This window comes from Lissotriton helveticus, chromosome 7, assembly GCF_964261635.1.
Source record: "Lissotriton helveticus chromosome 7, aLisHel1.1, whole genome shotgun sequence".
Lineage (NCBI taxonomy): Eukaryota > Metazoa > Chordata > Amphibia > Caudata > Salamandridae > Lissotriton > Lissotriton helveticus.
The window spans coordinates 1488451358-1488466671 of record NC_136068.1 but is presented as its reverse complement, the minus strand read 5'-3'; positions in this window follow the sequence as shown (position 1 = coordinate 1488466671).

The window sequence follows — 15314 nt, the reverse complement described above, 5'->3', positions numbered from 1 at the left end:
ACCGTTTGGTTTTTCTTAACTGCCAGACCTCAAGCCACAGCTTCTTCCAATCCTGCTGCCCTTGTGTTGTTGGATGAATGAAACATTCATGTCGGCCGTTGTCTCGCAATGTCTCTGTATGTGCTTGGTGCACACGTCCCGGTTCCAGGCAAGATTGCAGGGTGGCGCATATCGAAATCAAATCGTTTCTCTTCTCGGAGCCAGAAGACTGAAGAGCTCAATTCTAACCTGAAAGACATGGCCTGAAACAGACCGCGGAATAGATCACTTGTAAAATTCAGGTCAAGCCATAAAATGAGGAGGCCATATTGCTTCCGTGGTATGATATGGAAAATATATCTGCCACATTTAGGCAAAAAGTTAAACGGCAATATGAAATGTTGAATTTGATAGGGAAGCAGAAAAAATATGGGCAGAAATAACAGGAATCAAGGATGAATCGCAGAATGTGTCAGCGCTTAATTTGTAAAAGAATGAGTGACATTGCCCAGGGCTCTGCCCAGAAGGCCAGGGCGGTACAACTGAATATCAGCGCGCCGTATACCAAGACCACTTAGTCCTAAACACATCTCAGGCCTCTTTAATCCACTTCCAGACACCCCTTCCTTGTTTATCTCACTCCTGCCGGATGGTACTTTCTTCCTTTGTGACGATTTTTCCATCTTTGTGTGTTTTCCCCTCCCTTGCTATGTGTAACTGTCTAATGAGGAATGATAAGTGCTGGTTTTAAAACATGAGTGCAGGTGGCCCCACACCGGCAACCACCGTCTGAAATTAAGCACTTATGCTACTCAAGACCAAAAAGTAAAAGAAATGGAAGTGGTAGCCATGAGAAATTACACTGGAAAGGAAAGAAGCAGAAGCCGAGATTACCAAAAAAATGAGGTGCTTGTGAAAGGATTGATCTGCAAGTGGGGAAGCTAAGCAAGACAAATACCATCTTTACAGCAACATCTGCCAGGACCACCAAAATGGAAACAAACGTGGAAATCAAGGACCATTTTCAAAAATTAATTCCAACCACAAATTGGTTTGCTGAAAGACATCAATGGCTAGATGGTAGCTGATGCTACAAACATCAGTCAGAGGTGGAAAAATACACTGAAGAGCTCCACAATTTAGAGATTACAATTTAAGATACTTTAGAAGATATCAGCTTCTAATATTGGAAAAAGAAGTCAGATCAGCAGTAAGGTCACTCCCAAGGAGTGCTACAGGAACTGACAGCACTGATGAGAAACAATACAAGCCAGAGAAGATTCAGTCAAGCCGCTTAACAAACTTCAACTAATTAATAGGGTCCTGCAGAGGTTCATTAGCAAGGCATCTTTATTGTATGGCTCTATAGGTTCCAACAATCAGTCGCGTATTGTTTTTTACTAGAATGCCTGCAAGTGGTTATCAGAGATTTGTTTGTTGGAAACCAAGTATTGATAACTGTACTTTTTTTGCTGAGCTTGGCGGCAGTATGTTGATTGCTTGGCCGGTGCCATTTCTTTTCTTGATATGCATTGGTAGCAAGGTTTACAACTATGATAGTGTATGTGCATGATGAGATTGTATGTTTAAGCTAGCCTTTATTGAAATGGGTCTAAGATACGTTGGTGAGGAGAGTGAAAAGTGCATTTGAGCTGACATACCAGTTTGCAAAATAAAGCTTAGGCCCCATATTCTGCACGAGTGACAGGCTTCTGTAGCATGTACTGTTTGAGGAAATACAAGTATATGGAAGAGTGTTGTGCAGTGAATGTAAGTGCTGCAGGGTGCCAGGTGAAGGCCGATTATGGTACATCAGAGGTGTTGGGTGTGAATGATAAGTCTGGTATGCAGGATGGGTGATGATTGTATCATAGCAGAACCAACTATGCACCACAGCTGCACCACTTTGCGCACACGTGGGGTGCTACGTCACGTATGATGCAGTGATCATTCATTGGCCATGCAAGAGAGAAGCAGAAGGTAAGCTGTAAAAACAGTAAAGGCTTTACATCATCATTGCATGGCTCATGTGGCATCGGTGTAATCAATGCAGGCTTCAGAAACAAAATGGTGCACATGATATAATAATTTACCTTGGAAAACAAATTGGTGTATGGAGTAATGCAACTGCTTCCCATTTTGCGTACGCTGTGTAACATTCTCATGTATGTGTTTATCATGTATAGGAGCTATATTTTGGAAATGTGCTTTTTAATGAGCACACCGGTGAAGGGGTCACCCTTCTCTGTCCACGGGCCAACAAAATAGAGATTGGCACTGAAGCTTGACTTGAATTCAAATAACAAGTTTATTAATCACTCATGAGTGGGACTACATCCATACAACACACTCAAGTGTTCCAGGAGGTACTGCATTGAATACACAGACCATGGTGCTTATATACAGAGTTTGTTGCAGAGTAAGCATGTAGTTACAAATAGAAGGTACAAGCATACAATAACTACAGACAAACATGGGCAGATGGGAGATCACTTAGCAAAGTGGGAGGGGGAACAGAACTGCTTACAGCAGCCACAAATAGTCAACAGTTACATCTTTAACCAGGTGCATTTCAGCAGCTACAGACCTTTGCTCAGCACATACATTGCTTTGGCCCAGTACAGAAGGAGTTAACTAAAGTTGATGACACAAGTGGAATAGAAAGGCAAGCAACAGTGAAGACAGAAGAATTACATAGCTAACAAAATGGATGCCACTAACAAGATGGCTTCAGCTTTATGCTAGCAGAAATTATTTTCCAATTTCACAATATTGGATGCAGATCCACAGTGCACCTTTAGCATTGGCTTGGAAATCTGGGCACTCCTTACAGCTCTTAGATTCACATCAGTTGGAGTCAAAGCAGTCTGTGGGCACAGTATTTCGTTGTTTCGTATAGCTAAGAGGTGAGCCATGCTGGGTGGGTGCTAGAAAGGTTAGAACAGATTCATGTACTGTTTAGAAATGGAAAATAATTGACTGTGTACAACTAGATTCTCACTGATCTGCTCCGGCTGCGGGACAGCGGTCTACCTCGAGGACTGTATCTGTGATGCTCCAAATCTGAGACTTGTACCCAAAGAGGTTCACTTTATTTGCATTAGGGTTGCCGCCTTTCCTTTAAAAAATAGCACCAATTTTTTTATAGTTGCTATACCGAAAGGGCCAACTGCTGGTATGTGAAAACAAATTGTTAAAACTCTAAAGCCCTGATTATGAGCAGGTCAGTGTATTCCTATCCCTGCTTAAACTAATTTGCGCATGTGTCGGAATTACCAGTGGACTGGCTTTTCAGTCTCCAGTAATTACTGGGTGCGTTAAGTATCTCACCATTCTTTACATTTCAGTAGGTCAAACCTAATAGAATTTAACAATGGGAAATGGTAGGGTATTTAGTGTATCATGCATATTTTGGTGTGGCGTGCTATTCTACCGAAACTCATAATAGGTGCTATTTATCACACCCGATAAATAACATACCCCAGGGTATCTGCATTTATCTGGTGCAATAAAAACCACTTGGATTCTAAAAAGCTTGGAATCAAGGTCTAAAGATTCTTTTATACCATGACAATTATCCCAGTTTGCTTTAATAATCATTTGGGCATTATTTAGACAGCCTTCTCAATCATGTTTTAAGTGATTTCTTCACATTGTTTGAGATATAGATTTCATAAGATAAAACAATACGGTCTATCACTGATTATCCCATTTTTTACTGGTAGGGACATTTAAATATATATCAGTCAGAAGAAAAACAGCAAGGGGATAACATTACTCATTAGTCTACACAATATTGCTTCTCATAGCACTTCATTCTCTGTTATTCTTAAGTGCTGTAAATAATAAATAATCATAAGTGGCAAGGGAGCACAATGCCTCTCATCCCAGCACAGTTCATTCCAGAGCATTCTGGTAAGTGCAGTAAGCTTTCTTCAAAGTTGCAACCCCAGATGACTTTTCTCTGCTCTCTGCTACTTCTGCTCCGTACTGATGAAGGGGTAAACCCCGAAACATGTGTCTAGAGATGACAGCACTACCTGCATCAACTTTGATGAAAAACTACAGCAACTTCGAAGTAAGCGTGCTGCATTCCCCAGAATGCAATGGGGTGAACTGTGCTGGGATGAGAGGTGGTGTGCTCGCCCCCTCCTTGTGTTAAAAAGGCTCCCTTAAGCCAACAAGCTCACCTGAGATATACCTGTGGGTCTGTGGAGTAGTACTGTGACCTGCGAAGACTTCAGCAGCATTTCAGAAACCCCAGACCAGATGACTTTTCCCTGCCATGTACTACTTCTGCTCTCTACTGAGGAAGAACTCACCCCAGATACATGTGTCTAGAGATAACAGCACTACCTTCATCAAATTTGGTGAAAAACGATAGCAACTCTGAAGTAAGCGTACTACTTTTACCAGAATGCAACGGGGTGAACTATGCTGGGATGAGAGGCAGTGTGCTTCCTCCCCCCTTGTAATAATCACACCTGTCAACTCACCTGAACATTTCAGGTCTCACTTTCTTTTTATTATTATTTACTGGCATCACAAACAATACGCCTCAAACTTTATTGGAGTCACTTGCTATTCAAAAGTATACTGCCCTCCAAAAACAAAAAGTCTTCATTGACTATTAACATTATTTTGTGCTAAAAGAAAATGTGCAGAAAGCAAAATTACTCCCACCAGTGTTCTAGTCATATGTGTTGTTCCTGCATTATAATTTCGCTGCAGACACAGCATATGTACGCAGTGTGACGTAATTTCAGATAATTTTGCGTAACAAGTGTAAAGCCAAATTTCCAAAAATTAAGCAATTTACGCCAACTTAATTTAAATTTCGCCCTGGCCTAGTGACTAGCCCCTGTCAAAGGCCCAGCACGTGCACAAGGGGAGCAGCTCCAAGTGCAGCAGCATTAAAGTTATTTATACACATCCATGCACTATCTGCACTAACATAGACACACTAACTCAGACACACACACTGTCCATCAACACATACACACATGCATTCACACACCCGTGTTCTTAGGCCCTCACTAAGAAATTGCTGGAATTTGGTGTGGGTGTGCCAGTTTCTCAGATTATTTCCAGAATCTCAACACCAAATTCCAACAGTGACCAATTTTCTTGGCATCATTTGGAAAAACCGCCTGGAACAAGAAATACTATGTCCTTTTACTTGCATTTTTACTCATTATTTAGTAAAAACTGACCACATTTTCCACTCAGTGGCATAGCTTGGGTATCACAGGCCCTAATGCAAGCAAGAAAAATATGTCCCGAAGATGGTATTAAAAGACAAAAAATTCCGTGGTGAGCCAATTTTACCTGTGTACCTCTGTCACTGCACCTGCTGCACTAATGAGAGCTGCCCTCCTGTGTACCGGGTCTCCACTTTCTACCTGTATTTCCTTCGCTCCGCCCAACCTTTTTCCTAACATCTTTTTTCTGGGCCCCTTTTTTGTCCTCTTCACTTGCCCCTTTTGCTGGCTCTTACCTCCTTTTTAGGTCGAGCATCAGCACCCATGCCTGCAAGACCTTTTGTCATCAATATCACCACGTTTTTCCCGCCTCCTACTTACCATTGGCTCACTCTGATGCCGCTTTTCTTTGGTGCCTCCTCACTCGTTCACTTTGGCCATACGTCACGTCCTTTCAAGGCTCAAGCGCACCGGCCAATCACAGTTTCCTTACACATTCCGTTTTCAATTGCTGTGCAGGAGAACTCTTTTTAGGTTTCGCCTGTTGAAAGCTGCGCACCGCGCAGCTTTTCGGCGCAGGCGAAATCTAATGTTTACAGTATGTGTGTGTTGTCCCACCCTCTCTTTCCATTGGCTAGCTCCATAAATGGAGACTAGCCATTGGAAGAGAGATCTGCTCGTCATTCTGCGAGCAGATTCGTGGGCGTTCCCGCGATTTTTACTCATCCCGCCCATTTTCGTGCGTCATGCGGCGGTGGGCGGTGTTTTTTTTTTTTTCCTCGCCATGTTTTGCCCATTTTGGACGTGTCTTTGGAAGGGGTGTGCTGCGCACTGAGGCCGCTGGCCGATGTCGGACGAGCTGCAGACAGACAAGCTGCTTTAAAGCGAGGCTATGTGGAGCAGAAATGACGGGGTGTTTTAACTCAGACAGCCTCCCTTGCACGGAGTATGATGTCGGACGAGCTGCAGACGGACAAGCTGCTTTAAAGCGAGGCTACGTGGAGCAGAAATGACGGGGTGTTTTACCTCGGACAGCCTCCCGTGCACGGAGTATACTGGCTGTCAAACAACGGGTGGCACTTTATCGTGATAATGTGCAGTGTACCCCAACATACTGTCATCACACAGGAGCGCTGCTGAATACCACGGACCGTGCTCATTCACAGGACCTCTGCCTGCACCTTCCAAGGTAAGGCATCTAAAACCATTGACAGACAAGGCTGCGTTATCGGACACCTCTTTTATGTCGAGGTTCTGTGCCTCTGGGAGCTAGAGGAAGTTGTTCCTGATGAATGCGTCCACTCATTACGTCCCAGGTTGTCTCCCTGGCAGTGTTGTCAGGATCGCCGCATTAATTACAATGAGCAGTCAGTGCCCCTGTATTACACCTGCATTACACATGTTCCGCTCTGGAGTCATGCCAGCAGCTCTTCGAGCATATGTTCTGTTGGCTAAATGATGTCTCGTGTTCACCTCTGTCAGCGAGCTCATTACCTGAACGTTGCGATAAATGGGACATCTAATTGCTGGTATCATTAGCAGCACTTACATCTCTTCACGCAACAAGGTGGGGAAGTGTGCACAACCCTGACACTCACTGGATGTCTGACCTGCAAACCAGACTTTGGGGCGCCTGGTTCCTTTTAACAGGAGAGATGCTGCTATGGTACTTGTGCACAGTGCATCTAACAGGTAAAGTCCTCTCCGCAGCGGCGCCCCGATTCCACGCGCGTTCATGCGCCCTCTTACTACTGGAATCCACCTGTACCCCCACCGTGGGCATCATGGTATCCAGGTTTGGCAGAGATACGTTTGCAGGGTTCAGACAGAGTTTACCCATTTGACTTCGACGTCACTAGAGACAGTATGAGAAGTTGTATTTCTTGCTATGGAAAGTTGTGCAGGAAAAAACATCTGTTAAGAAAAGCGACTGTTTTCCCATATGCTAGAAAAGTAAATAACTCAATAAAAAAAAGTGTCAGTAAATCAACAAAGAAATTGACAGATATTAACCTAAATACATTTTTCTTAAGCCGACATTTCATCTGTGTCATGGTCCCATCATTTCTACATTGTAATTGTGAGCAATGCTGCAAAGAATGGCTCTAGTATTTTTTAATTTGTAAAGGATGGAGGATGGACTTCAAGGCATGTCGAATTTAGAGTGCCCCCCCCCCCCATGTTCTTATGTGAGGGACGCACTATTTTGTCTTCACCCATGGGCGCTGTGCTGCAACTCCGGCCAAAACGCACAGGCTTTAAAGTGAGATATAAGACACCGAAAAAACATAAGTGTGTGTCTCACTTTAAGGAACATCACAGAGCAGCTCTTCAGTACAAGCAAACATGACAGTGTACCTCACTGAGGTATGTAAGCCCTCCATTGCGCGCATCTGAGGTATGGCAGGGTGTCTCAAACTAACCCACGCAAAAATATATGTGCTACACCTCACTGAGGTACGACCACCTCCCTCTCACAGAACTATACAGAGCTCTTAAAAACAATCCCGCCGCAGGTAATACCTTATATCCTCTCTTATTTGACATACTCTGGTTTGTTGAACTGCGTTTGTACCGTGGAAAAGACCTCAAGTCCCACAATGCAACAAAAACGCACATAAGCGGTAAGCTACTCAATTAGGCCATTCGACGTCATAAAAGCTCTAGATTCTCAGACTCGACCCTGCATTTCATGGACAGGAGGGTGTGTACAATGCAGGGACACGTGTTTCAGCATATTTCTGGTCAACTTAGGCAGGCGCTCAATTGTACCTCCCAGCTCCCTCGTAGGGTTGCCACCTGAGGCCCAGGTGACCTGACCGGGTTTCTACCGACTTCACCGGTACTTTAATGTCACGGCCGGTACAAAAATAAGTAAAATCACCCAAAGCCGATATATTTAGGTCTTATCTATACATATTTCAAACAGCAAAAATAAATAGAAAACACGTTTAAATATGTTCTAGAGCCACGTCAACGATCTCTGACGAATAAATAAAGTAAACAAAGGCAGAATGAACGCATGCGATTTTGTTTATTAACCTTTTTGGGATCTTAAAACAATAAATGGCTGTGGGTTTTTTTGTGCATATTTATATAGCGCGAACTCGACACGAAGGTATTGGAGCGCTTTACATGACTACCGTATCTACATTCAGGCACGGGAAGATTAAGTGATTTGCCCAGAATCACAGGATGTAGACGCAACCGCGAGGCTCGAACCCTGGTTTCCAGCACCAACAGTCAGCAGTCTAGCCGACAGACCACATCCATATATGGCAACAATATCCCCCGGGCACAGGGCCTTGCGAAAATCGGGCACCAGTCCGGCCTTCCGCCCAAGAGGCCTTCGCATGCTGGGGTTGTTGTTACGGTTATCATGTGACCCCATGTCACAGAGGGCTGACTACAACACCCTCGACTTTGTCCTTATGCAAAGAAGTGCTTGCACGAATCTGTACTATAACTCCCTGAATGCATAAGCTTGTTAAAAACCCAGGCACGTCACTGTGCCGTACTATAACTCCCTGAATGCATAAGCTTGTTAAAAACCCAGGCACGTCACTGTGCCTCCTCGGTAACATTACGGTGTCAGGTGACCTGAATTGTAATATAACCTATTTTTGTAATGGAATCGACTAAACTGTCCAAGCAGGAATATTGTGTGACAAACCAGGCCTGATGTAAAGTAACGCACTGGGTGTGGCCGGGGAATACACAGGGAAGCAAGCACCTGTTGCAATGCGTGTTTACATCTGAGAAAAGGTCGGCGGTGTTTATTGTTGAAATACGTGAATTATTAGAGGCAAGAGGACAAGTGAGCGGGGAGGTAGCAGGTGAGTTGGGGATTCCGTGGACCTCTAACTGGCGCCAATTCAGCGCGAAGACCTTGCTTTGCTTCTAGGCGCTAGTATTCCCAAGAGTGCGGTGTCCAGTGCCTAATTTGCAGAAGAATGAAGTGCTGGGCCAGAAGCCCTACGCTGGATCGGTGCCTGACAACACTGGTTTTTTTATGCATGTAGAGATTAACGGCCAGATGTAGGTAATTTTAATTTACCACCTCTTAAATACCGATTCATACCGAATCGGTATTTAAGAGGTGGTAAAATAGAGGGGGGAGATGTAGGTATTTCAGATTCGTAAATACCGAATCGTTAAGATTCGGTATTTACCAAATCTGTAAATACCGATTCGGTATTGCCCATTGATTCCTATGGACCTTGCAGCCCATAGGAATTAATGGGCAATACCGATTCTGTAATTACAGAATCGGTAAATACCGATTTTAGCAAGGGTGAAGGGGGTGTCACTTTGACACCCTCTGGCACCCCAAAAATAGGCATGTGCGCCATGTGGCACACAGACATGCCCTAAGGGCATGTCTGTGTGTCACATGGCACAGGTGTGCATGCACACATGTGCATGCACACCTGGATTCGGTATTTTACCACCCAATTGGATTGGGTGGTAAAATACCGATTCTTAAAGCCCTGTGGCACTCTGACATGTGCCAGCTACATCTGCATTTACAGAATCGGTATTTTACCGAGTCTGTATTTACCGAATCGGTAATTTTACCGATTCGGTAAATACAGAATCGGTAAAATATCGATTCTGTAAATGCATGCCCTACATCTCAAAATCCAATTACCGGTCGGTAACGGCCGAATTCGGCCGTTACCGACCGGTAATTGGCCACCTACATCTGGCCCTAAGTGATTTGCCCAGATTTGGCTCGTGGCTGTCGTCTTAGTTTTCTGTCTGTTTTCCGTTTTCGTCTTTGCCTCCGTGGGATGGAGGATGGACTTCAAGGCATGTCGAATTTAGAGTGCCCCCCCCCCATGTTCTTATGTGAGGGACGCACTATTTTGTCTTCACCCATGGGAGCTGTGCTGCAACCCCGGCCAAAACACACGGGCTAAAGTGAGATATAAGACACCGAAAAAACATAAGTGTGTGTCTCACTTTAAGGAACATCACAGAGCAGCTCTTCAGTACAAGCAAACATGACAGTGTACCTCACTGAGGTATGTAAGCCCTCCATTGCGCGCATCTGAGGTATGGCAGGGTGTCTCAAACTAACCCACGTGTTTTTGTGTGGCATTTGCCAGAGATTAAACTATTGGCATTGTAAATGACAATGCCATTTATTTATCTGTTTTCAAAACCAACACATAAATACTAATTTGGTCATTTACAATGCCAATAGCTCAAACTTTTCAAAAGGCGAAACCATTGCATTGTAAATGCTTGTTACTTTCTGCCACCACTCTTCGCAAAACAGGTGAAGAAAAAAGCGTTTTCATTTTAATCAGCGCGGTAGCAGTGAGCACGTCACAGATGAATCAGTTTGTCACTGGAATTGCTTGCTTATTTCTGTCGCTGAACTAACCATTTGCTACATCAGGGGACAATTCCATCACACCAGTAGTCTTTCCATTCCACCCCCGCTCTCGGTATGGCCCTTCCTCCGAAACTCGCACAAACACTTTCTGGTTGTTTCCACTTTAAACTTTTATTTTTTTCCACCCGCTTTCAAAACTCCATGTCTGATTTCGAGCACAAACCACCTAGAATGGACACGAGACAGCGGAAACCAAAGCTGCAGAGCAGCCGGTGGAAGGTGTGGATATCGAGATGACACTCCTAGAGACCGACTACATTAGCGCCAGCAGGCTCCATGAAGACACAGGGGTTCTTCTCCTTTAATGAACAAAATGTTAAGTGGATTTTTATTACATTTCCTTGGGTGCTTGTGAGGGTCCTGGTACTGGGTTACATTGCTCTAGGTATGGGTTATTACTTTGTTTATACTGACTTTTAAACTTTGGGCCAATCGTCATTGCATTTTGAAAGGCAATCATGTCATTGGTGGTGCTCTTTCAGGAGGTTGATGTAAAGCGTGCACAGAGAGGCTATCATGTTGGGGTGGTGGAAAACATTTTCGCAAGCAAAAAAAAAAAACCTGCCTTGTCGGAAGCTATTTGTTCATTATCTATGTTCCTATCTTTTAATAAACTGAACTAGGAACTCCCAAACAAAAGATAAAGTGGATTTAAACACATACTTGTACTGTTTACATTTATTAGGGAAAAATCCGCTAATAGGTCTGCATTATTTTAAAAAACTTTTTGGAAATGTGTTCTATTTCTCTTAAAAACAGCACGAACAATGGCTTTAGCTTTTAAAAACAGATTAACATTGGTTGTGTTTGAATGCTCCACACATTCTCTTTAATCACTGGTTTAAATATTTGTTGTGTAAAAATTAAAAAGCGTATTCTTTTTGCACATCATAAACACACTTTATGTTTTTGCGCAGCGTGGTTGGCTACTCTATACTGTATTTAGTTTGCACTTTTGGGCATCAGTGCTGCCATTTCAAATTTTGCAAAACATGGGGCCTCATTCATGAGAAATGGCGCATCGCTGCATGAAAGCAGCGATGCGTCACTTCTCATTGCGCACTCCTTGCGACATACCTGATGCGTCATATTTACTGTATGACGCATCATGTCGCAAGGAGTTACAGATACGTCAGTATTTCTGACGTATCTGTATGGCGCAAAAGTGACGCATTGCTGGAGTATGTCACAAAAGTTACGCAACCCCAGCAATGTGTCCTTTCACATGGGGCAAGCCCCATGTGAAAGGGCTTGCGTCAGTCTTACACCTGCTGTGAGGCAGGCGTAAGATTTTGACGCATTTGAGTCCTAGAAGTGGTAGATTTCACTGCGTCACTTCTATGACCCTTTCTTGCGTGGGAACACCCCCCCTGCATACATTATACCTGGCGCAGGTATAATGTAGCGCAGGGGTTTACAAAGTGACGCATCTACCTAGATGCGTCACTTTGTAAATGTGGCGCAACAAGGCGCATTTTTTACACTGCTGGTGCGTCACAAAAAGTGATGCACCAGTGGGGCAAAAGTGACGCAAGGGCTCATAAATGATCCCCACGATGTTTATTTACTTTGAGAAACCCAGGGTGTTGGGAACAAGTTGCCTTTTTTTGGTTTTCCAATCAAATCCTCTTTATGGAGAAAATGCTTTATTAAAGGAAATAAAAATACAACAAGCTTATATTGTGCCATTTCCTCATTTTAAGAGAAGAATGAACCTTACAAGTGTAAGGTGGAAGCCTTGAGCACGCCTATGTGCGTGTGCACTTTTTGCAATCAAGTTCATGCGAAGTAGTCAAGGTGAAAAAACAAGGTTTTAATCACTTTGTAATTCAGTGAATTTTCAACTGTGGATTGTAGAATCAAATAGTACAGGATCATTCACAATGTATACTGTTCAGTTCATGACATTGAAATCCACAACACGACAATGGTGCATGGTGTCGACAATGTATTAATGTCCCCGATGCATTTCGAGCCGAGTTGGCTCTTCTTCAGGGGGTCCGTAATCTAAGGAGATAAATAACAAACAATGTCTAACAGTAATACAGGGCCCGGGAGTGAACTGCGATCAAAAAATATTAATAAATGGAACCAGGTCGAGAAACATGCAAGGATTGTGGCGGGCGGAAACCAAGTGCGCGGTATCTACTAGAAAGTGCTTTATAGGGTGAAATAAATGGTGAGATCAGTGAGAGGCTGTATCGGATGACACGTGAAACTGGCTCGTTGGGTTACGGCGTGTAAAAAAGTGCAATGGAGAGACCGAGTTAAGAAAGTGCTAAACAACGGTGAACTGACCTGAAGGTGCTACAAGAAACACGGTGAAACCATTAGGTAAATACGGGTGAGGAAACGAAAAGAGATCTGGCGACAGGGCTTACCAGTGGATGCTCAGGACATGCAGAAACGCCGTGCTCTGAAGGAACGCCATCAGGGTGCGGAAGTGAGTGAAGACGGCTCGTGTGCGCATGCAAATAAGAGGTTGGGGAACAGAGATCAAAATAGGACTAAGTAAAGCAAGCACTGGAAACGAACTGCGAGGAACATGCGCAGTAGAATAAGGCAATGAAAGTACATGAAAAATTTATCGAAATACATAAAAAAAGAGATAAAAAATTAAATAAGCCCGAGGAGATAGCGGGCCAACATAAAAAAAGAGGAATTGAACAGCCAGTAAAAAGATGCAAAGAGAGGTGTGGTAGTGTAAAAAAGTGACGACGACAAACGTGTCGAAAGAAATGAAAAATAGTATGAAAGTACTGACCACAGGAGTGACATGAAATAAGCTAGTGCAAATGGCAGGGCAGCAAAAAAATAATATTAACAAATAAATCGGTGGAAAAAAAGAAAGGATGAAGTAGATAGGCGAAACATATGGGAACTTTAGAAATGGTATGGGAAGATTGCTGGACCCCTGATCAAGAGGAAAGAAAAAGGTCTTGTGAAATAACATGAGTCAAGATGTAGAAAGTAAAAGGGATGTGTAGTGTTAAAGAGATGGGTGTGCTGTAGGTCGTTGAAGAAAGAAGATGTGCCCCAAAAGGAATAGAACCAAGTATGTTTGGGATCTGGTGAGCGTTAAAAAAGGGGGGAAAGGTGGAGACAAACTGGTCAGGAAGAAAACAAAAGACAGAAACAGACATACTGGAAACTAATGTGAAAATGGAACCAATGGAGGAACAAACGAAAAAGCTGCAGAACATACAGATCAAGTAAGGGTCAAATATAGAACCTGTGCCAAGAGAGATACATGTTTACAAAAAACTACTGTATTCCAGTCTGTCAATGAGTCCTTTAGGATGAATTGAACAAAGTCTGTAAATCCAGTGTAATTCTCTTTGGAGTAGAAATGTCCGGGGATCGATGCCGGTTGGTTTCTTCACCACCTCCAGAATTTGAAAACGGATTTGACTTGGACTGTGTTTCGATTGTACAAAATGAGCTGATACACTTGATTTGAGGTTGTTATTCCTGATATTGCTGCGGTGTTCAGTGAGTCTGATCTTCATTTTTCTTTCCGTCTTGCCGACGTATGGCAAACCACAAGGGCATTTTAACAGATACACCACGTTCATGGTATCACAGGTGGCATTGACTAGCAAGCGAATCGAGTTGCCTTGGGTAGGGTGCGTCACAGTGTTGCCAGGAATGATACTATGGCAATTTATACAAATGTGGCATGGAATCGTGCCCTTATATACAGTGGGTGTTGTGCATCGTGGTTTGAGCATCTGTTGCAAATTTCTTGAGCGTTGGTAGGCAAAGATGGGGAATTGGTTAAAAATTTGGTTGAAATCAGGTTTGAGTTGCAATAATTGCCAATGTTTTTTGATGCATTGTTTAATACGTAGACTGGTTGTTGAGAATTTAGAAACAAATACACTTCTGGATTCTGGCTGGTTAGTGGGAACTTTGGGTGTTAGTAGGGTGTTGCGATCGATGCTTGCTACTCTGTCAGATGCAGCTTGTACAATGTAATCTGGGTAACCTCTTTTCAAAAACTTGTTTTTTATAGTAGAGCTGTCAGTTTTGAAACTTTCTTCAGTGGAAGCTATTCTTTTAGGCAGAAGCAACTGTGAATAAGGTAAGTGTCTTTTCAGGCTAAACTGATGAAAGCTGGAGTAATGTAGAAAATTGTTGCGATCTGTTTGCTTGGTGTAAAATAGATGTTTCTAAATTGGTACGACCCATTTTGATGTCTACATCCAGAAATGAAATTCTCGAGGCGCTAATGGTATGGGTGAATTGGATTCTTGTGTTGATGTTGTGGAGTTGGTGTATGGCATTGACAAGTTGTTCTTCAGTACCTTTCCAAATAAGAAAGATATTGTCAATGTAACAATAGTAGACTTTGAGATGGTCTTTCCAAAGTGGAACGGTCAATATGTGTTCTGTTTCATAATCTTGCATGAAAAAATTAGCATATGAAAGTGCCGCACAGTTGCCCATGGCGATGCCCGAAAGTTGGATGTAAAATGTATCCCCGTATGTGAAATAACTGTGTAGTAGCATGAACTGTGTGAGTTCCATCAGGAAAACTTGTAGATCGGGTGATTTCTGAGTTTTGAGTAGAGCGGATTCAATAGCTTGAAGGCCCAAATTATGGGGATTGGACGTATATAGAGAGTTGACGTCAATCGTGCATAGCAGCACTGGTTCAGTGGGGTCAATAGTGATGTCTTGAATTTTCTTGAGGAAATCCATGGTATCTTGTAAATAACTGGACATCT